A 12,084-nucleotide genomic window follows, 5' to 3' on the forward strand; every position below is an offset into this window, starting at 1 on the left:
TAGCAATGCTGTTTGGAGAGTATAGATAGTGATGCATGCTGGGGGCTTCTGAGCAGCATCAAGTTTTCTGATTAGCATTCAGGATTTGCAACTGGATCTTGACATGTTTAATTCAATCATTGCCTGTTCCCCTCTTGCTCGCCTAGATCCATACAAGCTGTCTAAAAGTTCTGTGGTGATGTCTGGATCACCACTTTCTTCACATTGCTTGAGGAGTTCTGCACATTTCTCATCCAGGAAGGGAATACAGGTCTTATATCAACCTCCTGGAATTGACTTGGTAGCAGCTTTATCAATGGATTTTGTGAACTTCATGTAAGCTTCTTCTATAGAGATGTGTGGGATACAAGCGATGTAGCAGTTGGTGAATTGCAGCAAGCTGGGCTAGTTCCAGCAAGGGTTTTATTGGTGCTCACAGTAAGTATGGTTAATCTACCTTTGATAAGGAAAGGAGGATGTTGCCTATGTGGAAAGTTTTTTAAATACATAGCTTGTAGCTTGATATGGATGATTACCTGTGCTGAGGTCAGGGGAGCAGTCTTGCTTCCATCTGGCAGAAAGAAAAGTACTCCTTGTTTTGGGTCATGGATAAGGTGAAGGTCATGGAGGGAGGCCCGGTTGATAAGTCATCCCCATTTTGATCTCACTATCTGTATCCCAAGGTGGGGTGTGGTGATTATTAAAATCTTCAACATAGATATCAGGAAGTAGGAACTTAGGAAGAATATTTAGGGTCAGTCAGTGTTAGTTAGGGGGCTTGTACTCATTTGCCATTCTGAAATGACCAACTCTCACAATATAACAAAGGTCTGAATTAGATGGGAGTGATTCCATGTCAGCATGATCTGTTCTGACATAGGTGGCATATTTCCTATGCACAGAGTAACTCACAAGGTCATAACCTTGGATGTTAAGGTGGCTGGCAGAAAGCGAGTCGACATGTGGGACACAAACAGTAAATGTATTTCAGTAGGAACACTTGTATATGGAAGGCAGCTAGGATTTGTCCCATATATTGTATGGGGAGTGGTAACACAAACTGACATACTGTGTCACTCTCATAAATCACAGCGAGCTCTAGTTATATAATTCCTTGATCTTGAATTTATTTCTATTGGAAGGTATTTTAAAAACCTAGAGGCATACCATACAATGATTCCCTGCAACTTTTCCACTAAAATATAAAAAAAGTTAAAGCAGCAAATCACAAAAAGAACAAACAACTGAAACCACTAATCAATCTGTCATTCTCTCTTACTCGTGTGCGCGCACACACACCCAGAAACAGAATGATTTAAGTGTGTATAAAATTGTTGGAGATCTGGAATACCAAAATCCTACTCAGCCCTTTGTGTATGTGTGTTGCGTTATAAATCTCTAAAATGGAGGTTTACAAAAGAGATGCTGGCAGTCCATTAATTACAGTTATACTGGGCTAGTGGTGTCTCTATAATTAAATGTAATTACTATGTATCTCCATCACTGAAAACACTCAATTGTAAATCTGAATTAAACAAAAGGCTCACAATTCTCTTGACAAATGTTTTGGCTGGCGGCCTTGTTCACTAATCTGAATTCCAAGGGCCCAATTGTCAGTTGCTATGTTTTTTCACTTGGAGCAGAATGGGTGAGAGGAGATGTCTCTCAGACAACTTTGCAGGCCCCATAGTTTGGGGCAGCCATGCAACTGTCTGGCTCCTTCTGTGGATTACATAAGCCTCAGGATTGCTCAGATTTACTTTCTGCTTTCCATGGGCTCTGGGAAGCAGACAATAGTAGTATGCTATTAGAAATACCAGTAGTAGTGAGTTCTGAGCACAATCCCTCCGTGCATCCAGCCCCAAACATGCTGCTGTGTGCACCAGCAGAGGACCTAGCACTCCCTTTTCTGTAGAACCACCACCTAACAGCTTATGAGAAAGGAAAAGAGCTTGCACACCAATTGAAAAGGCAGATGTAGGCAGGAGCGCCACCAGCTTTTCCGCCGCCGAAATACCGCTGCGGTCACCGTCCCCCAAATCGCAGTGCCCTAGGTGACTAGGTCGCCTAATGGGTTGCGCCGGCCCTGGAGGCAGGCCTTTAACTGTACAGAAAGAAAGAGGAAAGAAGAGTCCCCACCATGCAGGACTGGAGCATAAGGGAACCAATAGAGGAAGCTCCTCTGCCCCCTTGGCAGTGGTGGGGAGAACAGACAACCTCTGCTGAGGAGACTGGACCCAGATGAGATGGAGGACAGGAAAAATGGGGGAGGGACATAAAACAGAGGAAGGACCATAGAGTGACACAGGGACACAGAATATGAGGGAGCATGTTGTGAGTGACACAAAGTGCTCTATATAAATATATGGACAGGCATATGCATACATACACTTACAGTTAACATGTAGAACCTGGTGCTACTGAGGGGCTTTCAGAAGGAGGAAAACAGCTCGTATATGGAGCCTTCTCTTTTTTTCTCATTCGCCACAGCTTTAAAAAAAATATTTATTTGTGTTGTGGTTTTGTGTGTCAACAGGTGTCTGCTGCAGAGAGGAGCTTGATTTCCCATTGAAACAAAAGTGCTTTGGTTACAGCACCCTTTCTACCTTTGGAGCTATACAAAAAACTGCATTGAAAAACTTTAAGGTTGCAAAGTCAAGTGCTCAAAGTTAGGACATGTCCCCCCCCCACTTTGTGCACATGCATATGACACAGTCTTTACATAATCACATACTATTTTTAAAACCTGAACAATCAGGGGTTGGTTTGTTTTTTGTTTTCGTAATGGACCACTCAGTGTACAAGAAACACTCTTTACTTACAGTATGGCAGTTTGGAACATGCTGCTTTATTCAACTATATACAAACAGTGTGTGTGGGGGGGGTGACACAGTAACTAAAACAAGATGCAAAGGAGGTGTGGAGCATGGATCCAACCCATAATACTTTGAGTAGCCCAGTTAACTCCTCAATGACCACGTCACTACAGTTGATTTTTTGTTTTGTTTTGTTTTATTTTTCCATAAATTTCTGAATGCAGGGTCTTATAATGGAAATTGTTGGGCAACATTAACTATAGACATCTCTGCCAGCTCTGCTTCTAGTAAGAATAATTAAGGAGTGACCTTGTAGAGGGCCCTAAGAGTGATACATTTTTGAAAAAAAATTCCCCTGCTATTGGTACAATGTATTGCAGAGGCGTAAAAACAGCAACAACAAAAACCCTGTCTCTCTGATATCTGAAATAAATATATGCCCCAAGGATAAACCATCTCTGGCAGAGATAGTTTAGCAATACCAAGAGAGGGTGATTCCACCAATAGCAGAGAAACCATCCCAAACCTCCCTTCAAATCAATGGGATACATTTTTAAAAGTTTCTACCTCATCCCTAACTGCTGCTGATCAGTCACAGACATTTTTAAGGTCAGGTATTTTATCAGGCCTTTCTAAAATAAATGGCAGTTCATGTAAATATAAGTTATTGCACAAAAGTACATTTACATATGAATATTACAATAATTATAGGTGCTGGAATGAAATGGAAGTCGGACCCCTTATTGAAACTTAAGATGCAGAACAAGAGGTTTAGGAATATCTGTATAATTGTGTTTGTATTGCTTGTTGAGTTTAATTCTGATTTCCCTCCTCATTAATTCTGAAAGTCACAGGTATTCTTAACAAAATTACGCCCAATTTAGATTTTAAAATACGTTAGGAAAAAATGTGGAGGGAATACATGAGGGAAAAAAATCTTTCTCTGTTGCAGAAGACAATATGAATCTCAAAAAAAAAAAAAAAAAAAAAAAAGTAAAGCATTTGTACTTCACAACAGAAGCCAGGTATAAGTGTCCAATTTCCTATCTAAGGTTTGGAGGGGAGGTTAAGGGATTGGTCCATTTTAAAGATGGATTGCCTTTAAAGAAATAGGATCATTCTTAGCTAGTGTAAGTTGGTATAGCTCCAGTGAATCCATAGAGCTACACTGAGTTAGACCAGTTCAGGATGTGGCTCACAATATCTTCAGCATGAAGGGTCTTTTACATTCAGGCCTGGGCTACACTTGTGAGTTACAGTGCAATAAAGCAGCCCCAGGCACCCTAGCTCACTCCCCGTCCACACTGGTAAGGCATGTAGAGCGCTCTGACTCCGCGGCTACAGTGCTGCTGGTACTCCACCTCAGCAAGTGGAATAATGTTTGCTGGAGCACCGCGGCACCAGTGTGAATGAGGTGTTGCATTACTGTGCTGTGATCAGCCTCTGGAAACGTCCCATAATCCCCTTAAGTCAAGTGACCACTCTTGTCATTGTTGTGAAATCGGCTGCAGGAATGCGGAAATGCCCTTTCAAAGCTCCGTTTTGGAGAAGCCAACTGCTTCTCAGTTCTGAGAAAAAGCAAATATTTACTGTTAGCTTTGAGTGAGTGGGGGGGGGGGGTTGAGGGGGGGTCTGAACTTACAAGACAGCATGCTGATGCACTCTCAGCACCCCAAAAACCCATTCTCTCTCCCCCCACATACACACAACACACTCCCTGTCACACTCCACTCCACCCCACCCTCCCCCATTTGAAAAGCACATTGCAGTCACTTGCATACTGGGATAGCTGCCCATAATGCACCACTCCCAATGCCACTGCAACTGCCGCAAATGTGGCCATGTCAGTGCGCTTGAAGCTGTCAGTTTGCAGCGCTTTCCCTACTGCACTCTATGTCAAGTTTATAGCTTACCACTGCTTTGATATTCATTACTGGCAGTTCTCAGGAAATTAGCACTCAGTGTGTAGGGTCACAATCCCATATTGACAAGGAAAAGAGCATAGCAAATTCACATTCTGCAGACAAAAGAGACAATTGCTAGAAATATTTTACATGCACATATCTGCAGAGCAGAGATTGGAACTTTGCCCTTCAAAGAAACAAGCCCCTGTCACTTGCAATAAAGGAGTCCTCCTCTAGTTAACAATAGCAGTGGGCACATTATTCTCTCTGTGGGCCAATCATTAGAAGGTGACACTTCTCAAAATATGTATGTATATAGATCTGTTATATTTCTCTGTCTATGCATAGGAATAATCCAGATGTGTTTTTTCTGATGATTCTGTGCACCAGACTTATGCCAGATAAGTGTCAAGTGTGGGTTGCTGCAAAACACAATTCTAAATAATTGCACATTTGGGTTCTGATCATGTAAGTTTATATGTATGGGGGCACCTGTGCACCTGTTCAGAGCCCAATAATGGGCTTTCAGAAATGCACTTAGAAGGGAAAAGGAAGACTATTAATGGGGTTCTGTACAAGCACAGCATTAGATGAGTTTGCAGGACAGAGGCCTCATTCCTTTTCAACTTCTGACTTGTTTAAACCTAATATGCAAATACTCATTGATAGTAGAGCAATCTGTAAAAGCCACTGTCAGTCCAGCACTGCAACATGCTGTTATTTTCCTGACAACCACAGTGCCAACTAATTCTTAATGTAATTAAAATACATCCTTTCTTTTGTAGCACCAATAATGTGATTGGTGGCCCCTATAATGAAAAAGCATTATAAGATAAAGTAGTTAAAAGCAACATTCACTGTCATCCCCTGACACTATTTCCTCTGCTGCTTCTGCATTTCTTCCTCCCATTTCAATGGGTGCAAAGAGAGAGGACATATGAAAAACAGAGATAATAGTTATTTCTGTCATTGCTGGGATCTAGATGTGTTCAAACTAAATGGAAGCTGTCTGTTTTTTGCAGATGCAATGCCTCAAGTATTTACATTCCTGACATCAGTATTTGCTTATTTATTTATTACCTCAATGTGTTCTGCAGTGTTCTGCATTTCACTTACCAATACCCCACAGCAGAGATCTGCAGTGTGGAGAATCAAGATTCTCGGCATCATGTCCTTGATCCCTGAAGGCTGTTGGGATAGACTGACTGAAACACCCCTAATGACTTCAAGGTTGCTTTAGCTGCAGGATGGACCAGAAAGTTATGCATATATAGACAATGCAATAAATTTACTTCTTCCTGAATAAGTAATGAAATCATGCCAGCTCCTGTCTGCTGGGCAGGAAAGCCCAGGGCATTCTTTGTGATTTAAGGGCATTTGTTGTTGCTCTCAGATAGGTGGGGTCAGGGAAAGAATAAATCTTTACATCGCCACATTGTTAATCAGTAAAGTACTGTACAGTTGCACAGAGAGCAGCCGCCATTAAAAAGTTAGTACTTACCAACCAACAGTTAGCTTGTGAAATAACTCATGGTAAGTGTATATCTGAGAGCCAGATTTACCTTTACACTTTACTCATCAGCTGGTTGATAATTCTCTTTTCCTAGGGTCTAACGGGCATTGTGAAATGAATGGTAGTTTGGTTGTTTGTTTGTTTGTTTTTTGCTTTTGACTTCAATGGAACCAAGATTGAGCACCAACCCTTTCTCAATGGCTTCATCTTGTTGCTATGCCCAGACAAATGGTGCCACTTGACGTGCCACCCTCCCAGCTTCCCACCATTCCATCCTGAATTTTAACAGTACTTATATTATGGGTATCATACATCTTGAAACTACATAGTGTTCTAAGGGTTAATGTCAGGACAATGTCTTGGTGTCCCTATAAGTAGGAACACCAATGCTCCCACTTTCCTGAATGAATGAATGAATGAATGAATGAATGAATGAATGATTGAAAATGGAATGCTTAACCCACTGTGAATTTGGAAAGTATGCTCAGTTCAATTGCACAACCAATAAAACCTTCCACATCAGCTAGAATATAAGAATGAATGTAGTGGAAGGTACCAGAGGAGATACGTGTGATGAAATCTGTGCTTTTGATTAGGAGAGTGTGCCCTCTTTTTATTATACATCATCTTATAAAACCCTTTGATACATCAGGATATCTGGAGAGAAGCCATCACCAAGCTTACTTTTTCCCCCATTTTGTGCTTAGCTGAGATATTTCATGTCTGGTATGGATCTCACATCACTGATCCACACCTTTGTCATCTCCAGATTAGATGATTGTTATGCAGTACATGTGTGGCTACTTCAGAAGTCCACTCATAAACATCTGCTAGTACAGATTGATGTTGCCCTCTTATTGAGCTGAACTTTTTAGGGACCAAATTACACTTGTGCTGAACTTGTGCATTGCCAGGTGTTTGTTTATGGTGTTGATTTGAGAGTATAAAACCTTTACCCTATTGGTCCTGTATATCTCAAAGAAAGTCTCCTGTTGTATCACTGCATTAGAGATCAGCTGGGTTCTGGTCTCAGGGGGGGACCTCTCAATCTCTAGATTTGCACCTGGGACTAGCATTCTCAGTGAAGGGAATTTACTGCGCCCTGAGTTTTGGAGTCCTGCTTTCTCTTCCAGAGTGTGAATTTATTGAGATCTTCAGAATAGTTACGAAGCTTATTGTCTCTATTTACCCACACTTTGGGAGATGGGATGAGTGGAGAAGGTCTCTTAGTTTTGAAGGCCAAGGGAGTATTTTAGTGTTTTAGTTGTCACTGTATAAAGGTATGTTGCATATGTGTGTTTTAAATATTGTTCATGTACCTACAAGTTTGTGACTGGCATGCTGAATAAATCAAAACCACAAATAATTATATAATGGAACCCACCATTAGTCCACCTAATTCAATATTCTACTTATTACGTGCTTATGTAAGTGGTGAGTATCTGCGTGGGGAGGTGACCTGTCCAGGATATCAGTTTATTCCCTGAAGCATGATGTTAAGATAACTTTTTTCTTATTTTATCCATGCTAAAATAATTGCAGAAATTATCTTAATTAGACTGACCTATATTTTCACAGTGTCCTCAATCCATCCTCTTAACTTGTGGCCACATTTTATTCACAAATATATCCAAGTGATAGAAATGGGTCCAGAACAAAACTCCTGATCCAAACACCAAACTCTTGGTGCTGAAAGCTGAATCAAGATCCAAATCTGAAACTTTCAAATTACCCTATTTGTTTATCGTTTGTTTATAATCTAAAATCCTTAGATCCATGCAACCCCAAAGTTTGGAGTGTTAAAATGGATACAAAGACTGGTCTTTAAAAAAAATATGTTGAACATACAGTATGAGTATATAGATGATGGAAGCCATTTTGAAATTTTGGTCTACTCTGAATGATTGAGAACTGCATTACTCTTTTGAGAGCAGGTGATGATGTAGGACTCTCTCAGGAACTAGCTTAACTCTTATACCATATTAAATTGCTTTTGCGTTTGAATCCATGCTGTATGTAATCTATACAGTGTTTTCTTTCTCTCTCATTGATGAGATGAAAATGGTTTTAAAGAAAAGAAGGAAAGTATTTGATTATTAAGTAAAAAACAGAAAACCCACTTCATCTTGATTTTAAATGTAGTTTAAAATTGTACATACACACAGCTAATTAATGCTATTCTTAATTTCTAGTGTGGATTACAAGTTTCTGAAGTATGTCATGTACTAAAGCATGAAATTAATAGAAATCTTGACATATGTGTCTGTCATTATCTTGAAATAATCCATTAGACAACAAATGGTGCATATGTTGAAAGGCTCAACATGCATTATGATTTAAATTAACTTTTTTAAACAATAAATAAAACATGCTATTATGAGTCCTTTTTAACTTTAATTTACTTGATAGACAAGATTTTTTTATTAAACAGTAAGGCTTTGTTTTTCTTTGCACTGTGAGCATGTTGTACTCTTCCATATTGCACATTGGTGGTGATGTAATTCTTTATAATGATTCATTTCAGTAACTTCATGTACAGCAAGTAATAGACAATTTTGAAATGGGGGAATTTTGAAAACACCTGCCCCATGAGCAAGCTGTTTTTTCTCTTTAATCCTGTCTATTTCTAAATTAGCCAGGTTTTATGCAAACCCATGGAAGATGAATTAAAAAGAAAAAGGAGATTATATACTGAGCAAAAATTAGGGCAGCAAGATACAAACAAACATTTAGGTTTTTAATTCTTTTCTGTAACATCACATAGTGAATAAACTCTTCATAGACAATTCTCTCAACTTTCCAGCCTAATTGTTCCTTTTACCATAGTTTTGTTTTGTATATGTGTGCCTGCAATATTTAGATATAGTTAGTATGTAGGCTGCACTATCAAGGGGTTTAAAAGAAAGTCATTTTGAAATTGTCATTTAAATAAAAAATGTTAATCAATTTCAGGGGCTGGGTCTGTCCCTGAGTCATCTTACTATTTTTTGTGGGTTTTATCCTCCTTTTCTAAACCATTATTTTTCCTCTGTCACTGTGTGCCCCCCCACCCACTCCCTAAACAGCAGGGACACCCACAAGCAGCAGGAACAGCAGTGAAACTAGAAGTGTTGATTTGTAAATTGACTATGTCCCTATAAAAAAAAAACTCTACATTTTATTAGCTTGTGTTTTTATATAGCCAAAGAAAGCTCTTTGCATTCCCAAGGCACTTGTAGATTTAATAAGAAATTGTGTGCTTGAATAAGCATTGCCAAAAGATCATTTAAAGGTCTTGAGGTTCTATTTTTTTTCTTTTTTGAATAAGGTATTCAATGCATACATTCATTTCTCTTTTTTAACAAATTAAAAAAAAATCCAACAATCTGTGTCAGATTTGGAGCTACTCTCTACTAATTTATGAATACTGTATGTTGTCTTGGTTATTGGAATGTTTACTGTATGCATATATTCACAGGCACCAACTTTCCTTGGCGCTGGTGGGTGCTCACACCTGCCCGGCCCCGACTCCATCCCCTCCTTGCCCCTATTGGACACCTTCCCAAATCCCCGCCCTGGCCCTGCCTCTTCCCTGAGTGCACCACGTTCCTCCTCCTCTCCAAACAAGTGCTGGGAGGGAGGGGGGAGAAGCAGGACGCGGTGGCACGCTCAGAGGAGGAGGTGAGGTGAGCTGGGGCAAGGCGGAGAGCTGCCGGTGGGGGCAAAGCACCCACCAATTTTTCCCTGTGGGTGCTCCACCCACAGAGCACCCAGGGAGTCGGTGCCTATGCATATATTAGGCGTCTGTCTGAAGAAAAAAAAAAAAAAACATCAGGAAGGAAAAGAGTTGTCCAAGATAGCCACTTCTCAGCAAACACCTGAGGGACAATGTCAGATTTATTATCTTATATGTTGCGTCTTACAAAGTCCAGCCGACTTACAAAACTGGATTTGATCAGTACAGGTTAAGGCCCACAAACACAGAAAAGAGAGAAGCAGTAGCTGTTAGGGGAAGCCAATCACCCCAGCGGGGTCTTGAGGAACTAGGTTTGCCTAGGTCATCATAACAGGATGGCAGGACTGAAGGGAAGCTAGGCATGGATGTGGAATCTTTGTTTTTAAAATCCTGTTTTTGATTAATGCTTTTTTTTCTAAAATATACAATATTTTTGTTTTTTATAAGCCTGCCTGATCACTGAATACCACCAGTCACAGAGTCCTGAAGGGAAACATTCAGTTGGACCTGCAAGGTAACAGTTGATACCCAGGTACCGTAGCCCTGGGCCCTGTCTACAAGTGGAAGAACTGTGAAATTCTGCGCCCAGGTTAGGTAAAGGTCTGAAACCTAACACCTGCGGGGATGGACTCAGAGAGACTAGAAGGGGGGAGAGAGGTGTATCTAGTCCTGAAAACCATATCACACACACACACACAGAGTGAGCGAGCCCAAAGCTTTGTAGAGCAACTGAAGTACGTTTTTATGATTAAAAGTAGCAATGTTTAACACTCATCAGTTGCACTCCCCGGGGGCTCATGACTACATTTCCTTTGCTCTCAATTTAGGTGGGTTCCAGGCCATCTCAAATTTTGCTTTTAGATTTAGCTTCAGATGACTAAAAAATATCAAGTTGGCAGTTTTCACCTGGTTTTATTCAGTATTTTAGTGAAAAACTATAAATCAGCCCAGGTTCTCTGAAGACTGGTTATGGATTCATCTGGAGTAACTCCAGATGCACACCAACTCTATTACACTAGTTGACCCTCTGTGCAAATGCAACATGCCGGGCGAGTGAAGTGTTGAATCTTGGTTACTGGGAGCCTTTGATTAGTGCACTCTTATCCAGTAATAAGATAAACAAGCAGCTTTAATCAAAACATCTGCTTTTAGTAGACTCTACCCAGTGAGCTGTCCCAGGGTGCTGGAGTCAGGTGGAAAACATAGGATGAAGTCTCTACTTTTGTTGCCTCTCACTCCTGATGAGAACATCTGAGGGGACTTTTCCACACAAGTCTCCACCTGAGGTGCTGGAGCCACTGATTTATGGATGTTTTCTTTTCAGTCTCTTAAAAAGAGTTACTGCTTCAAGCCAAGCAGGCCTTGAGTATAAATCTGGTTCCATGTGATGGTGTTATTTAACTGAGGAAATGTGGGCTAATTGTGAGTATTGAAGACACTGGAAGTCTGTACTTGTGGGATCTGTTCCAAGTGTTTTACTTCATAGTGGTCTGTGATGCGTAAGTAATTCTTTGTGAAGTGCTCTGATGCTATCAGATGAAAGGTGTTAGATGAGAAATATACAAGTATTATTACTGACTACATTTCATAGTGAAATAACATGGTTAGGAGGGTATAATGAGAATTTTAATGTGGCATCCTGTTTCATGTCAATACTTCCACTAGCTAGTTTAATATAAGCTGAAAACCATTTAATTTTCATGACAAAATGCTGTTTGCAAAACTTTTTGAGTAGAAATGTAATCAATTAGCCAATTCTTTTACACTTGTATGTGAAATATGGTCTGTTCAGAAATCACATTAGGTATTTTATTATTCATTATTTGTATTACTGTAGTGCCTAGGAGTCTGAGTCATGGATCAAGACCCTATTGTGCTACAAGCTGTACAAACACAGAGCCCTCTTTAGGGCAGGGACCTTATAATCTAAGTACAGCATATTATAGTTAAATTGGCATCATTATAAACTCAGGGTCCTATCCTGGAGTTTGACTGAGCTATGTTTGGAAAACAACCCTAAATGTTGGAGGCAAAAAGGAGTTTTAAGCCACCTTTCTGATCCCCACCCCTGTCGTTGGCTTGGCTGTGGGCCAAACCATACATGAGCCAACTCAGTTGTTATGCTGACTAGAACAGCTCACTAAGAACCACTCTCCT

The sequence above is a fragment of the Trachemys scripta genome, chromosome 4, assembly GCF_013100865.1.
Source record: "Trachemys scripta elegans isolate TJP31775 chromosome 4, CAS_Tse_1.0, whole genome shotgun sequence".
NCBI classification, from domain to species: Eukaryota; Metazoa; Chordata; order Testudines; family Emydidae; genus Trachemys; species Trachemys scripta.